This window comes from Calidris pugnax, unplaced genomic scaffold (assembly GCF_001431845.1).
Source record: "Calidris pugnax isolate Ruff unplaced genomic scaffold, ASM143184v1 scaffold280, whole genome shotgun sequence".
NCBI lineage: Eukaryota > Metazoa > Chordata > Aves > Charadriiformes > Scolopacidae > Calidris > Calidris pugnax.
Genome location: NW_015091123.1, coordinates 1565333 through 1579551, shown reverse-complemented (window position 1 = coordinate 1579551; position 14219 = coordinate 1565333).

Sequence of the window (14219 nt, the reverse complement as noted above, 5' to 3'; positions counted from 1 at the left end):
AACCCCCACAAAAAAAAAAAAAAAATTAAAAAAATTCCTTTTTCCTTTGTTTTTCTTTTTTTTTTTTTTTTCTTTGCCAGTATTAGTTAATTAAACTATGCAAATTAAAACAACTTAATTTCTATAATATCAGGACCAGAGCCTCAAACCATTTGGTGCGGCTCATCTGGCACGTACGTTACATAAAATGTTTGGAGCGGCTCTAATAAAAATGAAAAAGGCTGTAAATCAAGTTTAATTTATTCATTTTCTGTATGGTATGAAAGCATGCCAAAATCAGATTATTTATGAGCCCTTCATAACAATAGGCATTTTTATTGGTTGCAAATGACAAAAGGGGTTCTCAGAGGGATTTTTTTCTTCTTTTAAATTTTTTGAATGCCTTTTCAGAAACATTTATTTTTTTGGACTCTATGATCTCAAAGAAAAATATTTAATCATTGATACAGTAAAAATAATTTATATTTAGACACTGAAAAACACATCAGACTTTAAAACATAAATATACAGAGCTAATCCAGCCCAAAGGCTCAGGCGAGCGCTACACCACAGGTTAGAGAAAAGAGCTGTGATTTATACCCGCTTCCTTAAATTTCCCATTAAGAGTATAATCTCCCATAAGTCTTTCACAAAACGTCTGAGCCACTCGGGGGGCTTTTTTTCCTTGGCTTTTCCAGGCCCGTTTGGTGGCCCATGGGTGCACACGTGCTCTGTGTGCACACTCACACGAGTGTGCCCAGCCACTGGCCTCGGGGTGACTTTCTTTGCCTGTCCAGGGCTAATTCACAACAAAAAGTCTCTTTCTGGGGGGGTGAGTGAGTCCCTGCAGGGAGAGATCTGCCAGGTGAGGCACAGGATCACTGATCAACCAGCTGTGGGTTGGCTCTACCTCCTCCTTCTCAGCCCGTTTAAACCATCTTTTGTGCCTGATCTGGCCCAGCTGGACCCCGGGGTGGGTTTGGTGATGGGCATGTGCCCCACACCCCGAGTGGGACAGGAGTGATGGTAAATACTCACTTACCACTGGCACCATCCTGGGATGCTCTTGTCCACGCCGTGGTGGTCCCATCGGAGGTGTGCTGTGATGGGGAGAGGGTGCTGGGGTCCCGCTGGCTCTGGGGAGGGGTGTGAGGTGCCATGCTGGTGCCCACCCTGACCCCCAGACCTGTGTGGCACCACACCAGTGACCCAGAGGGCAACCTCCCTCCTCATCTTCAGGAGGTGAATTAGCCAGAGCAACCCAGGACCTGAGTTTTGGGGGCAATCAGGCAGAGGGGGAGCACCTGCCAGCCCCACATGGAGGAAGGGCATCCCCAAGGACCACCTCTGTGATGGGGACAGTGCCAGGGGGAAGTGGGTGCCCTCCTGCCTGTGGCATCCAGGGCATCATGGCCAACAGCCACCTGGCAGTGGGGACAGGCAGGGCACCCCAAAACCCCTGGCAGAGGAGGACAAAAGCCTGGCTGGGCTGTGCAGGGAGGGGTTTGGGGTTTGCCAGAGGGCTCTGGGTAAGTGTGATGGGGAGGGGGCAGAGAGACACCCCCCTCCTGCAAGAACAGGGGCTTTCTCTGTGCCCGGCCTGCCCAATCCTGAGAAAAAAAGAGAAAAAAGGAAAAAAAAGAAAACACAAGACTAAAACAAGAAGAGAAAAAGAGGGAACCCCCTCCCCAGGAGAATTGGCATCCAGGATCTGTCAGTCACTGGGAGCTTTTGGTAAAAGGGGCCCCTTGTCAACCTCTGCCTTTGATGTGACTGGGACGGAGGTGCTCAATTAAAAGCCTATCAGTCTGTAAGTAAATCAACGCCTATCAGGCTTGTCACATCAAACAAACGATTATTGCACGAACCCGCCCACCCCATTAATCTGGCTGTTCCTTCTTGACAGCTCAGGGTCAGGGCACTGTAAATCCTGCACTGGATTGCAGCCACCTGGAGCAGGATTAAAGCAGCCCCGCAGCATGTGCTGCTGCACCCAATTACTCCCCGGGGGATGCGGAGAGGGGTACCCTTGGCCCCAACAGACGTGGGGTGCCCGGCGTGGGGCTGGGGTCCCCCCCACAGCCCAGCTTTGCCAGGTCATGGCTGCTGAGATGGGCACTTTGGTGGTGGCACGTGGCCGTGGCCAACGCTGGTTCGTGTTGGCACCAAGGGATGCTCAGCACCCGGTTTGTGGGTGCTTGGCACCATCCACCTGCCAGGACGAGGTGGGAGCAGCTCCAACGATGGCTCTTGGTGGCTTGGGGAAGCTGTTGTGGGTAGGGACAGTCACACCACAGCCCACGTTGAGGGTGGATGGCCGTGGTGGCCTTAGTGGTCACATTTAAGCCTGTGGCCATGGGCAGGGATCATCATAGAACGGGACAGTCACACCACAGCCCACGTTGAGGGCGGATGGCCGTGGTGGCCTTAGTGGTCGCATTTAAGCCTGCGGCCATGGGCAGGGATTATCACAGAATGGTCAGAGTTGGAAGGGACCTTAAAGATCATCCAGTTCCAACCCCCTGCCCTGGGCAGGGACACCTCCCACCAGACCAGGTTGCTCCAAGCCCCCTCCAACCTGGCCTTGAACCCCTCCAGGGATGGGGCAGCCACAACTTCCCCGGGCAACTTGTTCCAGTGCCTTGCCACCCTCACAGCAAAGAATTTTTCTGGTATCTCATCCCAATCTCCCCTCTTCCCATTTAAAACTGTTGCCCCTTGTCCTGTCCCCAGGGATTGACCTTGGGGAGGATCTTGGCCAAAGGAGCCAACGGGTCCTTGGACCCATCAGCCACCAAATGGGCCTGGAAAAGTGAAGGAAAAAAACTCCCCGAGTGTCTCAGGTGTTTTGTGAAATATTTGTGGGAGATGATAAAGTCCTAACGGGAAATTGAAGGAAGTGGGGACAAATCACAGCTCCTCTCTCTGACCTGCGGTGCAGCGTTCCCCTGAGCCTTCGGGTCCAGCTCAGCCCAGTCCCCAGGGACTTTGGGCATCGTCCCATCAAGTCACTCAACGTGAAGGCAACTGGGGAGCAACTGGGGTCTCAGAGCGAGTGGCCGGGCGGTGGGGAGGAGGGTGCTGGAGCCCGGGAAGGGGCGGAAGGCGGCTGGGGCCACCGGCTCCCGAGAACAAGCCGTAAAACTCAGGCACTGCCCTTTATGCTATTGATATGCAATACTTCCCAAACTAATGTGTTACCCTTGTTTGCACACAGGTACATTGTATGTAACTTCTTTCAACTACAAAAGGAAAAAAAAAAGAAAAAAAACAAAAAAAGAAGAAGGAAAAAAGAAAAAAAAAAAGAGAAAAAAGGAAAAAAAAGAAAACACAAGACTAAAACAAGAAGAGAAAAAGAGGGAACCCCCTCCCCAGGAGAATTGGCATCCAGGATCTGTCAGTCACTGGGAGCTTTTGGTAAAAGGGGCCCCTTGTCAACCTCTGCCTTTGATGTGACTGGGACGGAGGTGCTCAATTAAAAGCCTATCAGTCTGTAAGTAAATCAACGCCTATCAGGCTTGTCACATCAAACAAACGATTATTGCACGAACCCGCCCACCCCATTAATCTGGCTGTTCCTTCTTGACAGCTCAGGGTCAGGGCACTGTAAATCCTGCACTGGATTGCAGCCACCTGGAGCAGGATTAAAGCAGCCCCGCAGCATGTGCTGCTGCACCCAATTACTCCCCGGGGGATGCGGAGAGGGGTACCCTTGGCCCCAACAGACGTGGGGTGCCCGGCGTGGGGCTGGGGTCCCCCCCACAGCCCAGCTTTGCCAGGTCATGGCTGCTGAGATGGGCACTTTGGTGGTGGCACGTGGCCGTGGCCAACGCTGGTTCGTGTTGGCACCAAGGGATGCTCAGCACCCGGTTTGTGGGTGCTTGGCACCATCCACCTGCCAGGACGAGGTGGGAGCAGCTCCAACGATGGCTCTTGGTGGCTTGGGGAAGCTGTTGTGGGTAGGGACAGTCACACCACAGCCCACGTTGAGGGCGGATGGCCGTGGTGGCCTTAGTGGTCGCATTTAAGCCTGCGGCCATGGGCAGGGATTATCACAGAATGGTCAGAGTTGGAAGGGACCTTAAAGATCATCCAGTTCCAACCCCCTGCCCTGGGCAGGGACACCTCCCACCAGCCCAGGTTGCTCCAAGCCCCCTCCAACCTGCCCTTGAACCCCTCCAGGGATGGGGCAGCCAAAACTTCCCTGGGCAACCTGTTCCAGTGTCTCACCACCCTCACAGCAAAGAATTTCTTTCTGGTATCTCATCTCAATCTCCCCTCTTCCCATTTAAAACTGTTACCCCTTGTCCTGTCCCCAGGGATTGACCTTGGGGAGGATCTTGGCCAAAGGAGCCAACGGGTCCTTGGACCCATCAGCCACCAAATGGGCCTGGAAAAGTGAAGGAAAAAAACTCCCCGAGTGTCTCAGGTGTTTTGTGAAATATTTGTGGGAGATGATAAAGTCCTAACGGGAAATTGAAGGAAGTGGGGACAAATCACAGCTCCTCTCTCTGACCTGCGGTGCAGCGTTCCCCTGAGCCTTCGGGTCCAGCTCAGCCCAGTCCCCAGGGACTTTGGGCATCGTCCCATCAAGTCACTCAACGTGAAGGCAACTGGGGAGCAACTGGGGTCTCAGAGCGAGTGGCCGGGCGGTGGGGAGGAGGGTGCTGGAGCCCGGGAAGGGGCGGAAGGCGGCTGGGGCCACCGGCTCCCGAGAACAAGCCGCTCCATTCAAGGGAAAGCAGAAGCCAAACTTTCTTGAAAAGCCTCTGTTGCTGCGTTGGGAGCACCAGCAGAGCATCCCCGGGTGGCTGGTGCAGAGAGGTCAGACCCTGCAGCAGGACACTGGGCCGGGAGGGATCTTTCTCCCCTTTCCTGCCCAGGCCTATTATTAGCATTTTCCCTCTCCTGCAGAGCCTGGCGCCTCGTCACGCAGCGCTGGCTCGCTCTCATGGCACGGAGCTGTGGCCGGGGCTGCCCTGACTGTGCCGAGGACTCCGAGGGCTATGGGAGCCCCATGGCAAGCGTGGCCAGCTGGGCACCGTGCTGCAGACCAGGTTCCACCAGCTCTTGGGCAGCTACTCACCCCCCAGCGATGGGCTGGGCTTTGGGGGGGCACCCCTCGGTGGGCAGCATTGCCCTGATACATGGGGTGCCATGGGGGCAGCATCCCAGGGGCTGCCCTCCCTGCCTCAGTTTCCCTGTTGGCAGCAGGGGTGTGTGGGGGGGACACCCCCTGCCCCCAGCTCTTGGGGTTGCTGCAGCCCCACCAAGCCAGGACCAGGGTGTCCTGTGCGACCCCAGTGCTCCCAAAAGCAGCTCATTTCAGGAGGAGGAGCAGGTTTTTGGGAGGGGGGAGCTGGAAAGCGGGGCCAGCGCGAGCAGAGGTGACACCAAATAGGAGACAGACCCTCCGTGCCACGCTCCGTACGGCGACACTGAGTCTCTTGCCGATAAGGGGTGTCACCTCCCCGAGGGCAGCCGTCACCCCGCACCCCCCCAGCGCCCTCCCCTCTCCCACGCACGTCAAGCGACACCCGCTCACCCCGGTGGATAAGCATCGGGGTAGGAGATGGTGGTGCTGGTGGGGAAGGGGGAGAGAGACCCCCTGCCAGCACCCGCTGCCCCCCGACGGGTGGGTTTGGTGCGGGGAGAAGTGCCGGGGGGGGGCACGACCAGAGGATCTGGCCCCGCGGAGTTTATCTCCCACACATGATCAATGCCGAGTTTAAGTAAGGTTTATTGGTATCTGTAATTTAACATGACATATTTCTAACACGAATTACTCTGAGATCATCGTGTGCATAAAATATGACAGGAATCTTTTAAGTGCAAGCATAGTTCTCAGTTAATTTAATAACTGAGATGGAAAATGGAATAGCATTAAATTTAATATTTTACATAATGCTCCTACACTTCCTTCACTTGCTGCTGGCATCATTTGTTTTCCCTTCTTCCTCATTTACAGCCCGCTCAGCCCCAATTGTCCTGGAGCGCTGCCTGCCTGGCCAGGCAGGGGGGTGCTGCCCCCTCAAAGGGCTGCAACGAGCCCCCCGGGGTGGCCGGGGCTGCCCCCACATCTCCCCCACCCCAGGCCGGGATGCTGTGGGTGCCTGTGGGGTGCACACCCTGCAAACCCCCCGTCCCGGTGGTCCGAGCCCCACGGCTGAGCCCCTTGGGCTGCCTGTTATTGCTCCTTCCCCAGGGTCTGAGCAGAACGACCCGTTTTGCGTGCCCCGTGCTCAATAAACTTGCTTTTTTAGGAAGAAAGCAGTTTCCAAGCCCAGGCTGCTGCTGGCACCTGGCCCCGGGCACCCAGCCACGTCCAGGGGTCCTCGCCCAAGCCCCTTCCCTCCATCCCCCATCCTGCAGGCAGCCACCGGAGCAAAGCCCTGCCTGCAAGGGGGAAGCCCATCCTGCAGGCAGCCACCGGAGCAAAGCTCTGCCTGCAAAGGGGAAGGGAAGCTAAAAGAGGGAAGATTTAGAATAATTTTGTAAAATGAGGGTGGTAAGACCCTGGCCCAGGCTGCCCAGAGAGGGGGTGGACGCCCCATCCCCTGAAACATCCCGCATCCAGCTGGACGGGGCTCTGAGCAACCCGAGTTGAAGATGTCCCTGTTCACGGCAGGGAGCTGGACTAGATGGCCTTAAAAAGGCCCTTTCCAACCCAAACCATTCCATGAATCTATGGCTTTCAGACAAAAGCAGGCCTTGCCACGGGACAGCGTCGCTTTGAAGACGATGGAGCAGATGGATGGACCGTCAGACCGTGTGGGACGGGGCAGGATGGTGCTGGATGGAGGTGGGGGGTCCCTGGGGTGGGATGTGCTGAGCAAACATCCTCGTGGGTGCCGAGAGCGGAGGCAGACAAGGGGTTAACTCAAATCCCTTTTGCAGGCTCATTTACCCTCTGCTCACATCTCCAGGAGAGGAGGACGGGATGTAATTGCCGGGTGAGCGAAGCCCACTTGACCCAGCGCGGGGTCTCGCTCTCACTCTGTGCAGCTCCTGCAGCCCCTGCTCCCACCCACGACACCCCCCGGGCCCCCCCTGCCCTTCACCCACCCTCTGCCCCTCGCCCCGGCATGGCCAGAAAATCACAGCTGACCCATTTTTAGAAGGAAATCACCCAATGGCCATGCCAGGGCCCCCCATCCCATCCATGTCAGGACCTGGAGCATCCGTGGTGGGACTGACCCCCCCAGCGCGGGGTCTCGCTCTCACTCTGTGCAGCTCCTGCAGCCCCTGCTCCCACCCACGACACCCCCCGGGCCCCCCCTGCCCTTCACCCACCCTCTGCTCCTTGCCCCAGCACGACCAGCGGCAGAAAATCACAGCTGACCCATTTTTAGAAGGAAATCACCCAACGGCCATGCCCGGGCTCCCCATCCCATCCATGCCAGGACCTGGAGCATCCACGGTGGGACTGACCCCCCCTACCCTGAGCAGGAGGGGGTTCAGGGGGTGCATGAGGCTGGGGCAGCGACAGAGGGTCCATGCCAGGTTTTGTGCAGACTGGGAGGGTTTGGGAGCGTGGAGATGCCCGTTGAGCTGCAGGAGGGATCGATAAAGCTCTTCACCTTGTCCCTTCCTATGGAGCCCCGGGCGCCTGATTGAAGGGGCTCCGGTGACGTCCCCGTCGCACGGAACAAGGTGTGAACACGGAGCTGTGGGGTGATGGCTGCCGAGGGGCTGGCAGGGCCCAGGGCACGACGGGGATGGGTCCCACCAGCCCTTCTCTGCTCTGGTTCAAAGGGTTCCCGGGGGCTGCGATGAAAGGAGGGCTGTGGGGGGGGGATTACGGTGGGGAGGGGGGGTTGGCGCTGCTGGGAAGGCAGCGGGCTCTTTATCGGAGAGTAGCAGAGCCTGACAGCGCCGTAACTCTCTCTTCTTAAGGAGATGAGCTTGCAATAAAGCAAGGAGCGCATTAGAGGTAACGAGACAAAATGGCAGGGTTTTGAAAGCCCAGCAGAAGCAATAATCCCGGCTGGAACAGAGCGAGCTCTCAGCTTTACCTCTGCCTCTTGGAAAGGCTGCCGTGGTTTTTTTGCGGCGCTGCCAGAACAGTTCTTTACTGTGACTTGGAAAGTCTCGGACACGGGTTTCAACACCTCGCTCTCACACCACATAATGCAAAAGTTAATTCTACTTTCAGGCTGATGTCAACATTCCCCTTTATTGCCACGGCGAAATGTGAAGACTACATTAATTTGCATTTGCTGTGTGCAAGTAACGCGTTCCAGATAATCGCCGTAACTCCTCAAAGGTATAGACGAGAATTTCCTGGATAATGTGCTGGATGGAAAAAGCCGATGGGATCCAGGAGAAGGGAACTGCATTGTGTGTTTTCATAACTCCACCTGGAAGCAGCACAGCCCAGGAACGGGGGCTGCGGCGCTGCAGAACTCGGCCGGGCTGGCTCGGCCTCGCTGGGCTGGGGGGGAATCCGTGGGGCTGGGGGGGACATGGGGACCATCTGGGGGAGCATCTCCCGGGGGTCAGCAGGGGCAGGGTGTGGGGACAACCACAGAAAGCTGTGGGAAGGGGTATTCTCCTCCCGTAAAACTCCTATCACCAAGTGGCCACCCCTCTGTAACAGAAACACCCCATCGCCCGCTGGAAGCCGATCAATTAGGACTTTGAGCTGAAAACACAGAGTCTGAGATGGCAACAACCATCCATGAAGTCTGTGGAGCTGACAAATACATAGAGAGCCCGGGGTGCCCACACGGAAACTCGCCCCCTGCCCCGCAGTAAAGCATCTGGCCCGAAATGGCCAAATTTGGGAGGATCCTCCCGCGCGTGGGCGCTTCCCATCGGCCCAGGGAATGGATTTTCCATCTTCCCGGATGCATCGTGTGCCCCGGGTGATGGCAACGGTCACACTTGGCAGCTAAAGGCTTCCGAGGGGCTTTGGAAACCTGTAGCCAGACCCCAGGAAGCTCATCCCGAAGGTGGGGGGCTCGGCAGGAGGGGACGGGGGACCCTGATGGGGGGGACTCATCCTGTACCCCGTCCCCGCGACCACCCGCCCGGCGCGAAACGGCGTGCAGGGATCCCGGGGTGGCACGTGGGAGAGAGGAATTCATTTCCATTTATGATCTGTTATGATGATACCCCTGAAGGATAAAAGTCTATACATAATAATCTCTCTCTTCAGCTTTGTTAACAACTTCAATTAACAGAGAGCTGTGTAATGCTTCATCAGCCGTTTGGATTACAGATGAAATTAAGCCATCATATTTATGAACTGCGCAGCGAGTTCAAGGAGGACTCCACATATTTTACATTTAATAACTTGCCCTCTCATTTTATTTATAACGTTAATAATGATTTGGTGGCTGCTTTGGGGGGAAAACATAAATGAGGGAGCGGGGGAGGCGGGATGGGAGGGGGGAAGCAGAGCTGCCCGGGAGCAGGGCGCTGCCGAAGCCACGCACCCCCCCACCCTGGATCCCTGCCCTTTTATTTCTGATTAAATAGCCCTTTCTGCCTCCTAATTGCTTTCCACTCAGCACTTTTAAAACCCGGGCCCAGGGTTAATGGTGAAATCCCAAGGCCTGGACCCATTGGCACCCCCCAGCCGGAGAATGGGGGCTGCAGGAGCCGGGTTTTGGGTGCGTTTCATCCGTCCCGACTTCCAGAGGAGGATGCCTCGCCATGGAAAATAATTAATAATAATAATATTGGGCAGTGGGTGCCTGGCAGAGGGAGGGCTCACTCTGTGCACCGTTTCTTCCCACCCTCCCCAGCACCCCCGGGCAGGGGGGATGCTCAGCAGGAGGTTTTGGGGGGGCTGCTCCCTCTTCTTACCACCCTTTGCCATTAACCCGCCGGCTGAAAACACACCTCGCGGTGCTCCCAGCCTCTGTCTGGAGCTCTGGCAACGCCGCCAGGCTGAGCAAGGTTAATTAATTTGAGCAAAGACTGAAGCCTAAAAGATGGGGAGCAGCACACTGAAAGATGACGGCTGGCAAAAATCATTAGAAGCATCTTTCAACAATCTATATACCGTTATCGATCCCCTTATAGATCATGTTCCTTTCCCCTTTTTTTTGCAGGATCTTCTGGATCGATACAGCAAGTGCATTGAGACTGTAGCAACACATTTAAAACCTTATAAAAGGTTATTTAGTTGCTAACAGTGCAGCAGTTTCTGCAAAGCCTGCCAAAAGGTTACAGCTTTTTGGGCATCATAAATTACAGACGACAGGGAAAAAAAGTAAGTGCGGTTTTCTTTATTGTCTCAGTGATGGATGGGCTCCTGAACAAGACACAAAATACATCATATCACCTTTAATGGGACCACATTTCTGTAGCCATAACTCACAATTTTAAAATAGAAAATGGTGAAATATGGCGTTGTATATTCCACTCCTGACATATTTATGAGTCCTTCCCTTCTTATAAATACAGTGATTGCTATTTCAAAGCAGCATGTCAGGTACGAGCCGAGCACAAACAGCTGGTGCGATTGAAAAATTATAGCCAGAGTTGGACGTTTTCAAAAACTCTCTCTAGCAGCAGTAAATTTACAATGTTTGCACTAACTGTTATTAAAACCAAATCCATATCTTGGCAACGGGAAGCCAGCGCTCGGGACCAGCTGGAGCGAGGGTGCCGCCGAGGGCCGGGGTGAGCGCGGGGGCTGCTGCTGGGGAAGGGTCGGGGCCGGGGGTCCCACGGGGGGAGAAGAAGCAGAGCCGAGGGGCTAAACCTGTGGAGGAGCTGAGACAGCCACCCTGCACCCCCAGCCACAGCTCCTGGGTGTCCCCTACCAGGGGACAGAGCATCGTCCTTCCCGCCGGGAGCATCCCGAGGACGTGGCGGGATTCGGCGCATCCCGGGAGCGGGCTGGCTCAGAGCATCACACTCCAGCTCTGGCCTCTCTCGAATTTATGCTTCAAGGCCGTAATGGCAGTTTAATGTTACACTAATACACGCTCCGGGTCTGGTGCCATTTCTGTATCATTATTTCCATTCATTCGGGCAGGAGGGTTTGACTCGTAAATACCTCGTGGAAGGAATAATCCCGCTGAGAGCCCTCCCGAGCATCGCTCACCCCTGGGAGCAGGGGGAATTCTCCGGCCTCATTTAGGCACACAAAAGGCCTCTAATTAGCTTTTTTGTTTAGTCCGATTATGAATGTGAGTTTTGACCTTTCAAAGTGATTAGCTTTTGGAGCTAACTAATTTGCATACCATCGGTTTCTAAACTACATACACCATCTAGGGCCAGAGTTGTTGTTGTTGTTGTTCACTCCTTTTTCCATTTTTCCCAAGAACAGCCAGTAGGAAGCTGCTGGGCTTTGTATTTCAGTCCCTGGCCGAGGCCCTGCTCCTGCCCGTGGGCTCCATGGCAGTGGGACACAGCTCCAGCACCTCAGGGATTGGGGTGCCCCCAGTTTTTGGGCTTCCCCCCACCCCTTTCCCCAAGCTCTGGCTCTTGCGATTGCTGGAAAATCACATCACCTGTGGTCCTGCCGCCACCACCAACGCGTGGCCCACCCCAGCTCTGTGGAACCCCCCCAGTTCCCCAGCAAATCCCAGGCTCATTCCACCTGGGAAGCCCATCCCAGCCATCCCCAAGGTGCAGGAGCAGCACCGGCCCCGGTGGCGCGGACACGGCCAAGGTCACCGTTGGAGACACAGGGAACAATGGGCTGTAACACCTTCTTTGTGTGGGAGCTAAATTCTAAACTCTTTTTTTTTTTTATCACCAATTTACATTCCTTTATCTGGGCAAAGCCCTCCAGAGGTGCATTTTATTACCCTGGGTTATTAAACAACAAAAAAACCCCAACTTTGTGATAAGGAAGCGCTGGGCTCTCCCTGCGCTGCCAGGGGACCCCCTCCTGCTGCTGCCCCTTATCAGCCCCCCCGAGCCGTGCTGCTATCGGGCCGGGGCTGCCTCTATCTCTGCTGTGATTACCCCCTCCCACTGCCAGGGCCCCCCCGTCTCCCCCGGCCCAGGAATAATAGGAGATAAAACTGTTGCTTCGGGTAAATCTTCTCGGGGAGCCTCTCCTGGCGCAACGGCTCGGGGCTTTAGGGGGCTTGGTGGGAAGGCGGGGAGGGGGCAAGGGAAGTTTTTGGAGATAACAGCCCCCCTCCCCTCGGAGAGAAGGGGCTGAGGGCTCAGCGCGGGGCAAAGAGTGAGGAAACCCTGACTCTGAGAAAAACCCCCCAAGTTTTTGGAGATAACAGCCCCCCTCCCCTTGCCTTTTCTCCCCTCGGAGAGAAGGGGCTGAGGGCAAAGAATGAGGAAACCCTGACTCTGGGAGAAACCCCTCTGTGGGGGGAGGCAGAGCCGAGTCCCCCCTCTCCCCCCGAGCCCCCTTCCCCCCCCCCCCCCCCCCTTCCCCAGACCAGCCTCTATAATATTTTCTTTCCTGCACACATGCAAGGACCTCTGAGTTGACTGCTCTGTTTTATAACATTGCTGTTTCCTGGCCTGGCTTTATTACATCTGTTCTTTGGGGTATGGTGTTATAAATTGGGTATGTGATGACGTGTAATCACTAACTGCAAAGCCAATACATTTTCGCTGCAGCAGCAGCAAGACAAATAAAGGCGAGCGGGAGAGGCCCTGACAAAGGGAGATACACACACCCGCACATCGTTTAAAAATCTGATTGGGGACTGAAAGCAACGTTATCCAAATGGAGCTGGCCTCGCTCTCTGGGAGACCGTCCTCGGTTTTGGGGAAGGGTTTTGGTTCTCCCCAAGGAGCCCCGCTACGTCTCCAGCTCTTTTTTGGGATGCTTGGGGCCTGGCACGGTGCAGGATGCCCCCCGTCCCTCCTGCCCCAGCAGCACAGGAATCAGGGGGGTCTCCTGGGTGAGAGCCAAAGCCAAAACAAGGCTGTTTCATGGTGGTATCAGCCTGGCCACCGCGGACTGGGGGATTTCTGGAGGGCAGAGCCCTGCCTGAAGCCCACTGCACCATGAGCAAGTCCAGTGCCCTCACTCACCAGGTTCTGTTGGGTAAGGACCTGTCGCATCACATCCCTTCTCCGTCCTCCCAGCAAAGGACCTGGCCCATCCCTGCTCCGTTCCCATGGTGAAGGACCTGGCACATCCCTTCTCTGTCCCCCTGGCAAACGACCCTGCATATCCCTGCTCCATCCCCCCAGCAAAAGACCTGGTGCATCCCTCTGCTGTCCCCCTGGCAAAGGACCTGGCACATCCCTGCTCCATCCCCCTGGCAAAGGACCTGGCACATCCCTGCTCCATCCCCCTGGCAGAGCAGGACCCTCTCGGTCCCTCAGCTGCTCCCGGTGCTTTGTCCTGGGATATTTCTCCAGAGCCCGGGGCTGGAGCGTGGATTAAACCAACACAGACTCCACCTGTTTTTTGATCCACAATTCAGAGGCGCTTTGTGTCCACCCAGAGACAGTTTCCAGGGCTCGGGAGCCTGCCCGTGTGGGTGTTTGTGCTTGGTGAGCCACTAAAACCCATTAAAACCCCTCCTTGCCCTGTCCCCGCAGCTGTGGCTGGAGCCAGCGTGGGGCCAGAGGCAAACCCAGCCCTGGTTTGGGTGCAGGGTGAGCTGAAACCAGCCCCAGGACTGTTGTCCTTAGTAGCAATAATCACTTGTGCAACTGTGCAAATGTGGCCGGTGAAGATGGGACGGGAGATAAATGGGAGGGAGTCAACCAGCTGCAACTTAAGATGTGCCTGTATGCTGCTGCACCGGTTTATCATGATAAATGTCATCGGAAAATCAATTCTCTGTGTACTTTTGGGAATTACAACTATCATTTTGGTGTGATTTATTTGCTGTATAACACGGACAAGGGCTCTTTGTTCATCATTTTGAAAGTTCATTTAAAATTGCTTTGAGTTCTTGGTTTTCCGCCGCGACACGGCCGATGGGTGTCTGCTCTCCTGTGAAATACGGACGGAGGCGGAGGGAGGCTGGGACGGGGAGCTCTGTCCCCCCCCTCACCCTGCTCCTGTGGCTGGGGAGGGGTCACGGGAAGCCCTGCAAAACCTCCTGGCAGAGAGCGATGTCGGTGGGGACAACAGCAAAGGGAGGATGGCAAAGGCCATCACCCTGGTGCTTGTTTCTCCATGGGAGGAGCAGCCATGGGTTGGGACTTTGCCTGCACGGGGACAACCTTCCCTTTTTCTTTTCCACGCCACCCACCAAACCTGTCCATCCTGTCGTGCCGCCTGCCAGGGAGGCCCAGAACCATCCCATGCTCCCAGCACGGGGTGTCACATCTCCATCCCGTGT